Below are 14046 nucleotides of genomic sequence, written 5' to 3' on the forward strand. Positions count from 1 at the left end.
TCAAACCCAAAACCTTTTTCACTACTAAACGTCCTATTTCAACTGCTTTCATGATACATGTTACTCCTTCAGTTCCTACCTCTTATACTCAGGCTTGTAAACATCCTAAGTGGTTGAATGCCATGCACAATGAAAATACAGCTCTCAAAGATGCTGATACTTGGAGTTATGTTCTTCCATCTCCAGGCCGAAATATCATAGGTTGCAAGTGGGTTTTTAAGTTGAAATATAATCATGATGGTTCTATCAACAAACATAAAGCAAGGTTGGTTTCCAAAGGCTATAATCAACATGAAGGAATTGACTATGATGAAACATTTAGCCCAGTTGCTAAACCAACCACTATTAGATTGATTATTTATCTTGCAGTTCATAATGATTGGTTGGTAAATCAACTAGATGTGAGTAATGCTTTTTTACATGGGGATGTACAAGAAGATGTTTATATGGCTCAACCTCCAGGCTTTGTGGATCCTTTAAGACCAAACCATGTTTGTAAACTCAATAAGTCTATCTATGAGCTTAAACAATCTCCAAGGGCATGGTATGAGAAGTTAATGGATGCTATTTTGGCTCTTGGTTTTCACACATCACAAGCTGATACTTCTCTCTTCATTCATCAGTTTGGTTCTCACCTTTCCATTGTGCTAGTTTATGTGGATGCCATTATTATAACTGGGTCTTCTTCAGTTTTTGCAATGAAGTTATTCAAAGTCTCAGTCTTTCCTTTCCTGTTAAATATCTGGGAGCTATTCATTATTTCCTGGGTATTGAAGTCAAGAGAAACTCTAATACTATGCATCTTTCTCGGGCCAAATATGTACTTGATCTTCTTAAAAGGTTCAACATGTTGGATGTTAAACCTTGTTTTACTCCTGCAATTGGTGCTACAAAAATGAGCAAATTTGATGGTTCTCCTCTTACTGAACCAGAAGCTAGTGATTATAGGTCTCTTGTTGGAGCATTGCAATATGTCACTTGGACTCGACCTGAGATCTGTTATGCAGTTAACCAAGTCTGCCAACACATGAGTGCACCTACAATAGTTCATCTGTTTGCTGCTAAACGTATACTGAGATATCTCTAACTCACAGCTGACTATGGTACTGTTTTACAGAAAGGATTGACAGCTCTATCTTCCTTCTCTGATTCTGACTGGGAAGGTAATCCTGATGATCGTAAATCTACATGTGGTTATTGTGTATTTTTTGGCTCGAATCCTATTTCTTGGTCTTCCAAGAAGCAGCCAACTGTGGCTCGTAGCTCTACTGAGGCAGAATATCGATCCTTGTCACACATTGTTGCTGAAGTTCTATGGGTTTGTCAGCTCTTAAAGGATTTAGGTATTTTTCTACCAACTTCTCCCTTTCTCGGATGTGACAACAAGAGCTCCATCTCTATTGCTTCCAACCCTGTTCTACATAGTAAGATAAAACATGTTGCTTTGGATTTTCATTTTATTCGAGAACTTATTCAGTCCAAGACTCTCCGTATAGTATATGTTTCAACTAATGAACTTGTGGCAGATATCTTTACCAAGGGCTTGTCTTCTCAAAGTTTTGATTTTCTACGACACAAGCTGAGTGGTCAGTATCCCTCTCAGCTCACCTTGAGGGGGGATATTAGTGAATAAACACAGTTATAAACTGTTATAGACAGTTATAGGTGCTTTTAGTATTTCCTAAGTCTGTTGTTAACATGACAGGCTGTAGTAACGTGTTAGCCAGCCTGTCTGTACGGACTCTGCCACTCCACTGTCTTTAAATAGTGACTGATCATCACTTTAATCCTGTGATCTCTTTTGTTAACTTTAGTATTCATTGAATTCTTCATTACCATTTCTTTAGAATTTTGCAGGCACTTGACGATCCGGAAACATGTGTCGTAATGTTTTAGCATTATTTGAGCACAAAGGACAAGAAGTGTCAATGTAAGAATTATGCTTAGCAATTCTATCTCTAACATGTAAATATTTATAATTAAATTTCCAAATAAAATGATGGATCTTGATTGGCATTTTATTTTTCTACAGAGAATACCAGTTTATGGGAGTGGTCAACAGAGAAATCACCATCATTAGCAGGTTTCCATCTCAACCTATCTTTACCAAAATAAGGAATTCTAAATTTCCTACAACTTATATAATCTGACTATCAAACATGACTTAAAGGGTATTAAGATTCCAGGACTTGGAGTCACGGTCAATAACTTGGCAGACCAACTCTATACAAATTTTGACCCAGGAGCACTATCTAGAGATGGCTGCCTTTGTCTTTACAAATAGAGATATTCTTCCTATCTCCAACCTCTCAACAATATACCCTCTTAACAATATCAATACCATCACAAATTTCTCTCCATACTCAACTACCATGTTTATTCAAGATAAATTCAGAAGGTCAGAATTCGTTAAGTATTTTCACTTTAAAATAGAAGCCCATAAGGCATTGGCGGGTCTAACATGCTCCAAGACAGTTTGGTAAGGAGGGTGTTACATCATAGCTCTATCAAACTCACCAAGCATTGGTATGTCAAGTTTGGTTGTCATATTTTAGTACCAAAACTCATCTAGAGTCGCTTGATTAAATACCAGAGTTAACTTCATTTAGGTTCGACTAGAAAGTCTAGGAATGTTGAGACGTACAAGTATTACTCTAAAGACCGGAATAATGTGAAGAAGTAACAACTACAACGACGACATCATCCTTCCACTTGAGGTTAGTGATAATGACTTGATCTTGTTTCCATTCCTAACGTATCTTACAAGTCGTGTTGTATTGAAAACATAACATGCGAAGCTGTATATGTTGAATATAATACTCTAGTGACGTGACTTGGTCATAATAGAATGATCAAAGTGTCAAGGAAACATATTACGAAGTATAAACGCTTATCTTTTGGAACCTCGTAAAGACGACATCGACATAATCTATTGTATATAATTATTTGATTATGTGTGCATTATATAGGAATGATTTCACCCTAGAAAACAATGTTTTATAAAAAGTTTTTAAAGGAAGTACATATATAAACTTGTTTCATAATCGAAGGGAAATCATGATTGGTCAGGTTCTTTATTGAATTTCTTTTGAATGACCAATATAAGATGACAAGTTGGAATCTATCTTAACTTGTTGAGATTTATGGTATAACCGGTCATAGCCTATATAATATAATTAGTTGAAATCGGTCATGAGCTACATTGAAAATCAAGATGTAACCGATCACAGGCTATATAGGAATGCAAGTTGTAACCGGTCACAAGTTACTTTGGGAACCAAGGTATAACCGGTCACAAGATGAATTGAGAAGTTAGTTGTAATCGATCACAAGCTAACTCGGGAAGCAAGGTGTAACCGGTGACAAGCTACTTTGTGGAGCAAAGTGTAACGGATTACAACCTATATTGGGAATCATGTCATAACCGGTCAAAACATATCTTTGGAGTGATGGTTTAATCGGTTCCATGTACAAAACCAATATCATGGTTCACATATTTATTCATGATGTGTGTGAATTAAAGTTTTGGGTTTGTCAAGATGAGAAGCTTCCAGATGTCGACATATTTGAACATGTACATAACTATTATCCTTTATTGTTCAGAGATATTCCTAGATATTCAAGGTGATCCCTGGTACGAAAAAGTGAAAATTATTTAATTATGATTTTCATCATATATGTTTTAATTACCAGCAATTAAAGCATATCCTCTGGAAAATATTTTTAGTTAATGTGCTAGACTAGTAATATAAGTTTTCTATGAGAGTTTTTGGAAAATATGGTTTAGAATTTAAGTGGAAATAGGTAAACCAAAATTATGTACTTTAATGATAATATCTTGAGAATATTTTCGGTTTTGGAATTTCCTTATTACCCAAACAACCTTGTGTATAAATACTTGAGTTTGCATTTCTTGCAAACTATTCTAAAAGCCAGGCAAACTTCATTTCTTGTTATTTCTGGTGGAGCCGTATATCTGGAGAGGAAAGTACCCTAATTAGGTGAATCTCTTACGGCCACTCGTTTAAAGACTTTTGTGGGATCAAGAATCTCTACGAGTACCGTTGGTAGGAAACTAGATAATTGCAGTGTTATTAGTTTTCGATTATTGATTTGATTGACTAACGGTTGTTGAAACTTTGATTGCACCTAGTTTGTATATCCTTGAGAACCTTTTCTTCTGATATAAGGCTCACTCAAACTAGATATGACGGGATCTTTAGAACCATTTTCGGATCTAAAGACATCTTGTGATAATCCATTGTTAACTGACTCCGTTCTGTGCGTGATTGACACAAGAGGTTTCAAGTGTTGTGCAGGTTATTGAAGGCAATAGAAGATTTCAAGACGAAAAAGAATATTAATTAGTTTTCGTATCTTATGGATTTAGTGCACAAACCTTGATCGGTTGGGATCCAACTAGAATCGGTTCAGCTTTGATAGACTCGATTGATTAGTTGCGTGAGATCGGCATCGCTTTATAGTTTCTCCTTGAGATCTATATTGATTGATTGCGAATCTAGAAATTAATTATTTCGATAATCAATATTTAGATTGATCTAACCAGACAAAGGAGTTTATTAGTTTAAACGGAATAACCTTTGTCAATGGTTCATTAATATCTTCTAGTAAGATTGATTAGAATGGTTACCAAACAAATTCTTCTTTTGTTGTTTGTAATAAGATCCAAAGGACTTGATATTCACGTACGTGACTCTAGAAGTCGAAGGCGCAGGGATACTGACGAAACTAAGTAGCTAGGGGTAGTCTGCTTGGTCTCAACTATACGAAGTTGGTATTAGATTTTGTATAGCGACTTAATTCTTAGAGTATTCAAAACTGGACAAGGTCCCGGGGGTTTTGTGCATTTGCGGTTTCCTCGTTAACAAAATCTTGTTGTGCCATTTACTTTACTATTCTGCAATTATATTTGGTTTATATAATTTAAAGTAAATTGAACTTGTACGTTAATTCTGTAACACTTGATATTGATCCTATAGAGTTTCAGTTATTACCGTACCAATTATCAAGTGATCACTTCATTGTCGTATCGTCACGATATTGAATCCATAGTCAATCACACAAGTGATCTTGTTTTTATCTCGATCTCGTATCCATAGACGATCACACAAAGTGTATATCGAAGTTGTTGTATTGTTTAGACTCTGGTCATAGACGATCACATTCAGTAGATGACTTATTGGTTGTTAGATAGAAGACTCTGGCCTCGTCTTTTCAATTGGTATCAGAGCAGGCAAACACGAAAAGATATAACAAACATTGTTTGGTGCGATCCAACCTATAAGAAATGAATTCGATTTCTCATGAACCGATTTTTGTTAACGTACCACCAAGATTTGACGGAACAAACTATTTGTGGTGGAAGTTTGTTATGAGATCTTTTATTCAATCACGCGATTTTAATACTTGGCTATTAGTCGTTGGTGAGTATAATCGCTTAGTAGATTAAACAAGTGAAGAAAGGCATTTGCAAAACACAATTCAGATGTTTGAATTTTATTATACATGCTGGAAGTCGTGATCTACAATATCATGTATCCACATGCCAAACTTCAAAGGAAACTTGGGATAATCTTCAGATTGTATTTGAAGGTAATACATCAGAAAAGGAAGCTAGACTTTAAACCTTCACTTCTTATTGGGAAAACCTTCGAATGGATGACAATAATACTGTTGAAGAGTTCGGCGTTATACTCTCCGAGATAATTAATTGCTTCTTTCTCTCTTGGAAAGACTATCTCTTTAAAAGATATAGTGTGCAAAATTCTCAGATCTTTGCTATCTAGATACGAATCTAAGAAACATGCAATCATGGAAGCAAATGATCTTTCAACTCTCTCTCGAAGCACACTTGTTGGAAATTTAAAGATCTTTGACCATGAATCACAATCTATTCAAGCTAAAGGAATCACTTTTAAAGCTGAAAATTTTCTAAAATCTCGTGTGGAGAAAAATAAATTGATAAGTGATTATGATGAATTGATTGCAGAAGATTCTGATGATGATGTTGAATTAACATTGTCACTGACAGTTTCGAGATCTTCTTCAAATATGACCTGTCACAAACTCTTGGCAACAAAAAATAAACCTCATAGAAACAATTGAATGAAGCATATACGTTCCAAAGAGATAAATCTCTAGGACAAAAATACTTAATATTCCCAAAGATCAATCATTTCAATTAATGTATTTCATAAAATATTAACATCTTTGTTCCGAAGTTTAAAACAATTGACAACCGACAATTGAACTAAATTGCAACTTTTGAATATCTCATGCAAACAAATAAGAACAAAAAGTTTCTGACAATGTGCTTATGAACTTAACATAGTAATAAAAATAATTCGTGCTTACTATATTATCGTCAATTTTTCATTTGGCGTTCACAGTTTCGACTTGGCTTCTTATATAATTGAGGAAAGAGAAGGGAGGACACTAGCATTAACATCCATAAGGTTGGATAAGTTAGATATATGAATCTCCTCGGAAGAGTTATACCTTTGAAAATATTCATTACAAACAAGATTATTGATGTCCTTTCGTCGCAATTGTGGGGTTTGAAGAGGTTTTTTGATTGTCGTTGTTGTAAATAAAGATTCGAACTCTAAGACTTGTTAAGATTAAATTTAAATATTTAATAAAAAAGGGAGAGCTATTGGGACTAGGATTCCACCGAATTCATATCATAAGGCTCAATTATTCATTCTCAACAATTATTGCTCAATAAAAATAACATCGACTCTTATTTTGCCAAAGTAGATTCTCAAAATATTAGTTATAAATCGTAAGCATGGGACATCAAACATTTAAGCAAGCATGACCCATCAAATAAAATGATAACTAATTAATCAAAATCATAATTCTAACTTAATTAGTGCAAAAGTCAAATAAAATAAATTCACCCATGTATGATATTCGGCTTCCTCCGTCGTCCCAGTGATGGGGTTTAGCTTATCATGATGAAAACACACTCAAAATTCATTTTTATTGCTCCAATGGTGTTTACAAAGAAGAAAAAAGGAGAAAATCAAATTAAACCGGAAATTTGTAACGTTTATAGTCGTTGCAAACCCACTGTTACAAAGAAAAACTGTAAACTGTCGCAGGATGACAGTCTTATCTCTTAAGCATAAACGACAATCTTTTACACCGTCTTTGTCTGTCTGTTCTTCGTGTTCTTCAATATTTTTCTGCTGCAATCTGCAGCAATTTTCTCCACTTTGTATCCTCCCCAATCACTCGATACCCTTATATGTGGTCCGAGCACCTTATTTATACTCCACTGGATCATCAAATCTCTGTCATAAATCAAGAATATTTTCTTTTACTCGGGGATGATATTCTTCCATATTTACATGATTCTTCCCTTGTTTCTTTCCTCCACGCATATGTTTTATCTCAGCACACTCCTTACACGCTGAATACAACTCCAAGACAGACTAAAACTCGTGCAAGCATGGAATATTCACGTAATCTTCTTAGCAGAACCCCATGAAAGTCTCATGCTCTGCTTTATCCAATCCACGTAACCATCCCACTTTTCTCGATTCCAACTCATATACTAGCTCTGTTTTAGTCAAACAGGATATTCTGAACTGATTTCATCGATTCAATCTCCTTCGAAAATTTCCAAATCCAAAACAGCACCTCTCGGGTCTTCAAACTCCCTGATTTGCTTCAAATAACCAATCCAGTCCGAATGGATTGAAGAAATCACCCATATCCTCTCTGTTTAGCCTTAACAGGCCCATAAAGTCCAAAACCCCGAAAGAATCCCCACAAAATCTTCCCAAACTCGATTCAGCAATTATGCAGGTGACAACATATTTCTCCCATGCACGAGCTTCCCTGTTGTGATCTCTTCTATTATCTAGCCAAATTCAGTCGAATCAATTACCCATACAAGCCCTGTTAAGTAGATTCCTGTCCATCCCAATCTAATTTGGTGATTGATTCTCAAGAAATCACGTCCAGAATTCAAACCCTAAAATTCATCCATCGTTGCAAATTTTTCCCACCAAAATTCAGATTTAAAATGTTAAAGATGGATGCCCCTTAACCACATCTCGGTTGCCAATAGTAATTTGGGTGCTACAAATTTGGTTAAACATAACCGTGGGTGCCTCTTAGCCAAATATGGGGTCCGCTTAGCAAGTGTCCTCCGTGGGTGCCTTTAGCAGTTTTTCGAGTTGATTCTTCCAAAAACGTTTATTTCTTAAAACTATATACAAACAAGTCTATTAATGATAAAATGAGTCTCAGCTAATATATTTATGGGCGAAAATGTGTCGTACTTTCGTGCTTATCAGGGTTTTTAAAGATAACTTCTCGGTGATTCAAGATCTATTGTAGGTTTGCAAAAAACAAACAAAAATTAAATTCAACACACAACTACTTATTAAATGTCTTGGGTACTATATAAAAAAGGAGAATGCAAAATATATATTTTACCTCCAAGAGCACGGGAAGAGATGAGGGACTCTTCCCAAGCATAAGACAAAGAAATCTGGAAACTATTGGGAATATATATTTTAAAACATAAATTTATTCTCAATCAAAATGTGTTTAATAGAAATTAAGTTTTTGTTAAAAGAAATTAATTATTGTTTTAACTAATTTGAACGTTCCATATTTCTGGTTTTAATGGGGTTAACTACACCATAATAACTTTAAGAGTTTGATATTGTGGAGGTGTTAAATACACCATAATAATACTTTATTAAATATGTGTTAAAATCTTTTAATATAAAATTAGATTTTGGATGGGAAAACAAAGATGAGAGAGTTGAGTGTTCTTCATATTTTGTTTTTCAAAGGAAAACGTGTTTTGTGAAAGAAAACAATGTGTGGGCATTATTTGTTTTCTATAAGACATATTCTTAGCAAGAATGAAAGTGTAGAAAATTTCATATCCTCTTGCTGTGCAAGAGTGAGAGAGATTGAACTCTGGGTTTTATCATGGGGACGAGGCGAAATGATATTCTATCTGAAAAACCAACAAAATAGATTATTGTGTCTAAAATACATGCATAATAACATGAAAGTTGAGATACAAAAAACAAATCCACTCTATATATAAAAAGGGGTGTTTTCTATGGGGGAACTAATATTAAAACATAATCATAAACAAAAACAAAACTGATTTTTATAGAAAAAAATAGGTGTACTGAAACTAATTTTTAAAAACGTCAAAAGATAATCAGCAACCCTTATTGCTTGCGGGTAAAAGAAAAAACCACACATCTGCAAAGTTAACATGAAAGACATAGCACTTAGATCTGCTTCAAATAGTAAATCTTATTGAAGTCAAATAAAGTTAAAGACTCCTTAAAATTTTGTTTACCTGCATTAAGAAGCCAACCCATTTGGGATAGCCTGATCCTCTAGAAGTGAGGTGATCTGAATGTCAACCCATTACACTCCGAAGAGCCATCCTTAGGAATCGTGGTAACCTGTAAAAACATGGAAATCAAAAAGTTAAAATTGAAGCTCATTATTTAACTATTAGAAAAGAGAAAATCAACAAATGAAAATTAAAAATAAAATAAAAATAGAAAACAGAATTACCTTATATTCAGAAATTAAATCTTTTTACAAGACCATTTAACTTGACATAATTTGAAATTAATTTTAATTTTTGTCCTTGATGATTTAGTCCAGGCCAAGCTAGGAATATAAAGTTTTTCAAGGTATAATTCGTGCTTTGCACCAGCTTGTAAAAGATTGTTGCATGACGAAAAGACAGAAAAGAGAGGAATGGTTTAAGGTTTGTTTTTTTGTTTTTTTTTGCTCAAAATCTACTTTTATGAAATAAAATTGAGCATCTCTGACTTTTTTTTCTTCTAAATAGTTATTTTGTAGGGAGATTAATAATGTAAAGGAAAAATTTAAAAGGTGTAGCGTGCAAGGATTTGAACCTAATAGCTCGTGCTCAATTTAACGCACTCTTTATCGTTGTACCATGCTCCTCCTTGTTGGTGTTATTGAACATATTTTTTTTATCTAAAGTTACTCATACCTCAAATATCAAAACTTCATACGATTTTATTCAACATAAATATTATCTTTGCGATACATGGGGTTCCCAATAAACTTTATTTATTCCACGAAAACAAAGGGGGGACAACAGGTCTACATGTCTCAAAACTCTTTGGTTTATATAATTAAATCGGTGAACCATTAAGAAGAATTGAAGTAGTGATAGTGGAGATGCACTGTCCAATCAAATCGCAATAATCATTAGAAAATCCCAGACTTTCAAAGAAGCAATCAAGAAGCTCCACTCTACTCTATCAAAAGCTTTAGACATATCAAGTTTCACAGCCGTCAATCCATTTTCTTTTTCATAGTATCAATGAGTTCATGAGATATCGTAATGTTTTCAATGATTATCGTACCAGAAAGGAATGCAGTTTAAGATGGAGATATAATTTTTTTAATCAAGGGATTGAGTCTAGTTGTCAAGAGTTTTGATATGACTTTATAGATGAAATTATATAAGCTTATTATTTTGATATCTACAAGACTAGTACGACAAGTTTTTTTTTGGTACCCAAGCAGTGAAATTATGATTGATTTATTTTAGAAGATGTTTAGAGTGAAAGAAAGATTACACAATTCTAAAAATTAATATCCTCATTAAAGTAGGTCACATTTGTTGATAAAAAATAGGGGAAAACCATATGGACCTGGAGTAGTCCATGATTGATAAACATAATATTCTTAATCTCTTCACTAGTATGCATCATGATAAGCATGCTATTATCAACATCAAAAATACAAAGAACAACAAAAGCAGAATACTCCGCGTGATTAATTGGAGAAGTAGTTCTACTCATACTAAAGAAATGGCCTTTAAAGTAGCAGCTATCTCAGCTCTCTCAGGCACCCAAAGTCTAATGAATACTGCACAGTTTTCTAAACTTAACCCTATTATAATAGTGTGCAGTGTTCATTTCTACATTCTTGAGATCCTCATCCATGTTTCTATGTTTGCAAAAATCAGCTTGAGCATCAATCCAATAACTAAGTTTACCTTCTAGTTCATCTAGACTACCAGAATTAGGCACTTGATTATTATTACTGGGAAGAGTTTCTATTTGAGTTTTAGTTTTAGCAATCCGAGTAATTGTGTTACCAAACTAGTGTTATTCCGGTCTATTGGAACTACTAGTGTTATACAAACTTTTAGTGACTCTAAAAGTATGAGATCCAGAATCTGATATAGTCAAATTGTTTTAGGGTTCACGTGTGTAGACCAGATTGGCAGTAGGTACATGAATACTGAAGGAACTAAGTAACTTGGAGTTAGTTTACTTTGTCTCAACTATACAAAGTTAGTAGTAGTCTTTGTATATCGGCTTAATTCTAAGAGTATCCAAAACTGAACTAGTTACTGGTTTTTCTGCATTTGCAGTTTCCTCGTTAAAAAATTCTTGTTGTGTACTTTTATTTTATTTTATGCATTATAGTTATTGTTTTAGTTATAAAAAATTCTTGTTGTGTACTTTTACTTTATTTTACGCATTATAGTTATTGTTTTAGTTATTGATCCCATAGTTGGTTTAGTTTCGGACTTTGACTATATCCAAGTGGACATCTTGTGGTTGCTCTTCTTGACAGTCTATATCTATATTAGATCATTCAAGGTATGTCTTGAATAGGTTGATGCGAAAAGATTATGGTGTACTTGGTACCCTCGGCATTTCAATGATGTTTCAGCTCATTGGATGTACCCAGTGGATGATTACTTTAAGTTCAATTGTGATGTTTTTTCTAATCATTTTAATTATGCCGGTATTTGAGGTGTCATTCGACGATACAACGGTAGTTTTGTAATCTTTTGCAAAACACATGTTCAAGAACGGAAACAATGTGGAGGTATTATGGGTTATTCGAGATGCAATCAAATTAGCTATCAACCTGGGGTTAATAATACTAGGGTTGAATGTGGCTCGGCATATATAATGCGACTTTGAAAATAACAAGGTCACCCTACATGCGTGGTCTTTTAGTGCACATCAATGAAATGTTGATTATCTTTTAAGATATCTCTTGCAAAGATATAGAGAAGCATCTCCGTATTGTTTGCAAACTCAATTTAAGGTGTTTGGACTCTCCAACATCGTAAGGAAATTTTACATTTGTTAAATGGTGATTTTGTTAGTAGGATTGATACTCGTGTTGTTAAAGTTAGTTTATAGCCATGTAGGCAGTGTAGGGAAGAAGAAAAAATAAGCTTTTTAATGAGATTTTGCAATAACAAAAAAATACTATTGGAATTGTTCTTAGAAACTTGTAACTCAAAAACCTTAGCTCTTCAGAGAGTTTCAAGGCATTTTCCATGTTCTTCACTGATATAATGTTCTCTTCTTAGACTTGCATTTGCACTCGTTTAGTTAGTTTATTTGTTGTTATTTTTGAATATATAATAGTAAATTCATGAATTATTAATCTATATCAAATTTTATTAAGATGTTAAAATAAAATTGGAAATATGGTAACAATTTATTTGGTGATGATTTTAGCATATATGTATAGATGTTCAAAATGATTTTTTGTATACTTTGTAAGGAGAAAAATAAGATTGTTAATCATGTATTCTTGCATTGTAAGTATTCAGGTGAAATCAGGATCATTTATTAATGATTTTAAGGTTTCTGATGCTAGAAACAGTTTATCAACACTTTCAAGTTTGGAGATTCAATGTTATAAGGGCATACGCAACTATGCAAGGAATTATTGGACAACGTGAATTATGCTATTTTGTGGCACACATGGAATGAGAGGAATAATCGTGCTTTCGGGTAGAGCTGAGCTAGTTTCTACAACGATTCTTCTCATCAAACAAACTTTAATCCTTTGGTTTTATGAGAATGATACGTTTAGATGAAGGTATGATGTAACTCTATTTTGTTTAAATGGGAGACAGTCCCTCACATCTAGTTAAGTGAAGGTTATATTCTTGATTTATATGTTTTTTTCTCGTTATATAACCTTTTATTTTTTGAAAAAAAAAAAAAGATTGACGCTAAGATGGCCTATATTCCAACAAAAATAAGGAAAAACAAAAATAGACTTCTAACACCCGACGTTAATTGTAACTATCCGATGTTTGTACACAACTTAAAAATAACCAATATCATGAAAGAATAATTGATTTTTTTTTGGGAAAAAAATCTTTTGACTTAATGTTCTTTACATAATTTTTCCACATATCTTCGATATATGATGTTGTCAGAAAAATGCAAGATTTATAAAGGAGTACCAAATCTCTGCGAGGAGCACCGATCCAGAGATACGGTAGTTAAAATTAGTTATTTTTTATGGAATAGTAATATAGTATTCTCATAGAAATAATCATGCCATAACAATTATTTCAGAAGAAAAATCAAATTTCATTTAAGAAATATCTGCATTTATTTTCTAGAAAGAGAAACGTATATGAAAAATCACGTTTTTTAATAAATCCTTTCTCTTCGCCATTTCTCTCTGCGAAAAAATCCTTATAACCGTTTCCTCCTGAATTTTGAGAATCTTTTCTAATTTTCTCATATCTTCTGGTAAGGTTTGAATATAATTGTATCTACTTTTAAATTAAATAATCGATTTTGTAAAATGACTTCCTAGCATGTATTTGTTTTATTATGTAATGGATTTTGTATGCCATCTAGATCACTTCTTAAATGTTTCAAAATAAGAATTTCATAGCCTTCATGGAAATTAGATTGCATCAATCGTCTTAGATATTTCATCAAGGGGAATCAATTTTGGCATCAAATGAGTTTCTATTTATATGAAGAGCAAAGGATTCAAAAAATGATGATGGTAACGTTATTTTACACAAATTATTCCCAACAAGAAAAGTTAAATATTATTGAACAAGAAAACAATTCAAAACGACGGATTACTAATAAATCACAAGCCATTCATTTAATTAAATCACGATCCATTCCATTGACATAAACAAATTTAGTTTTGAAATCCATGTATTTAATACTTAATAATATTTTTATTTTCTTCATG

Source organism: Papaver somniferum, chromosome 8 (genome assembly GCF_003573695.1).
Source record: "Papaver somniferum cultivar HN1 chromosome 8, ASM357369v1, whole genome shotgun sequence".
Lineage (NCBI taxonomy): Eukaryota > Viridiplantae > Streptophyta > Magnoliopsida > Ranunculales > Papaveraceae > Papaver > Papaver somniferum.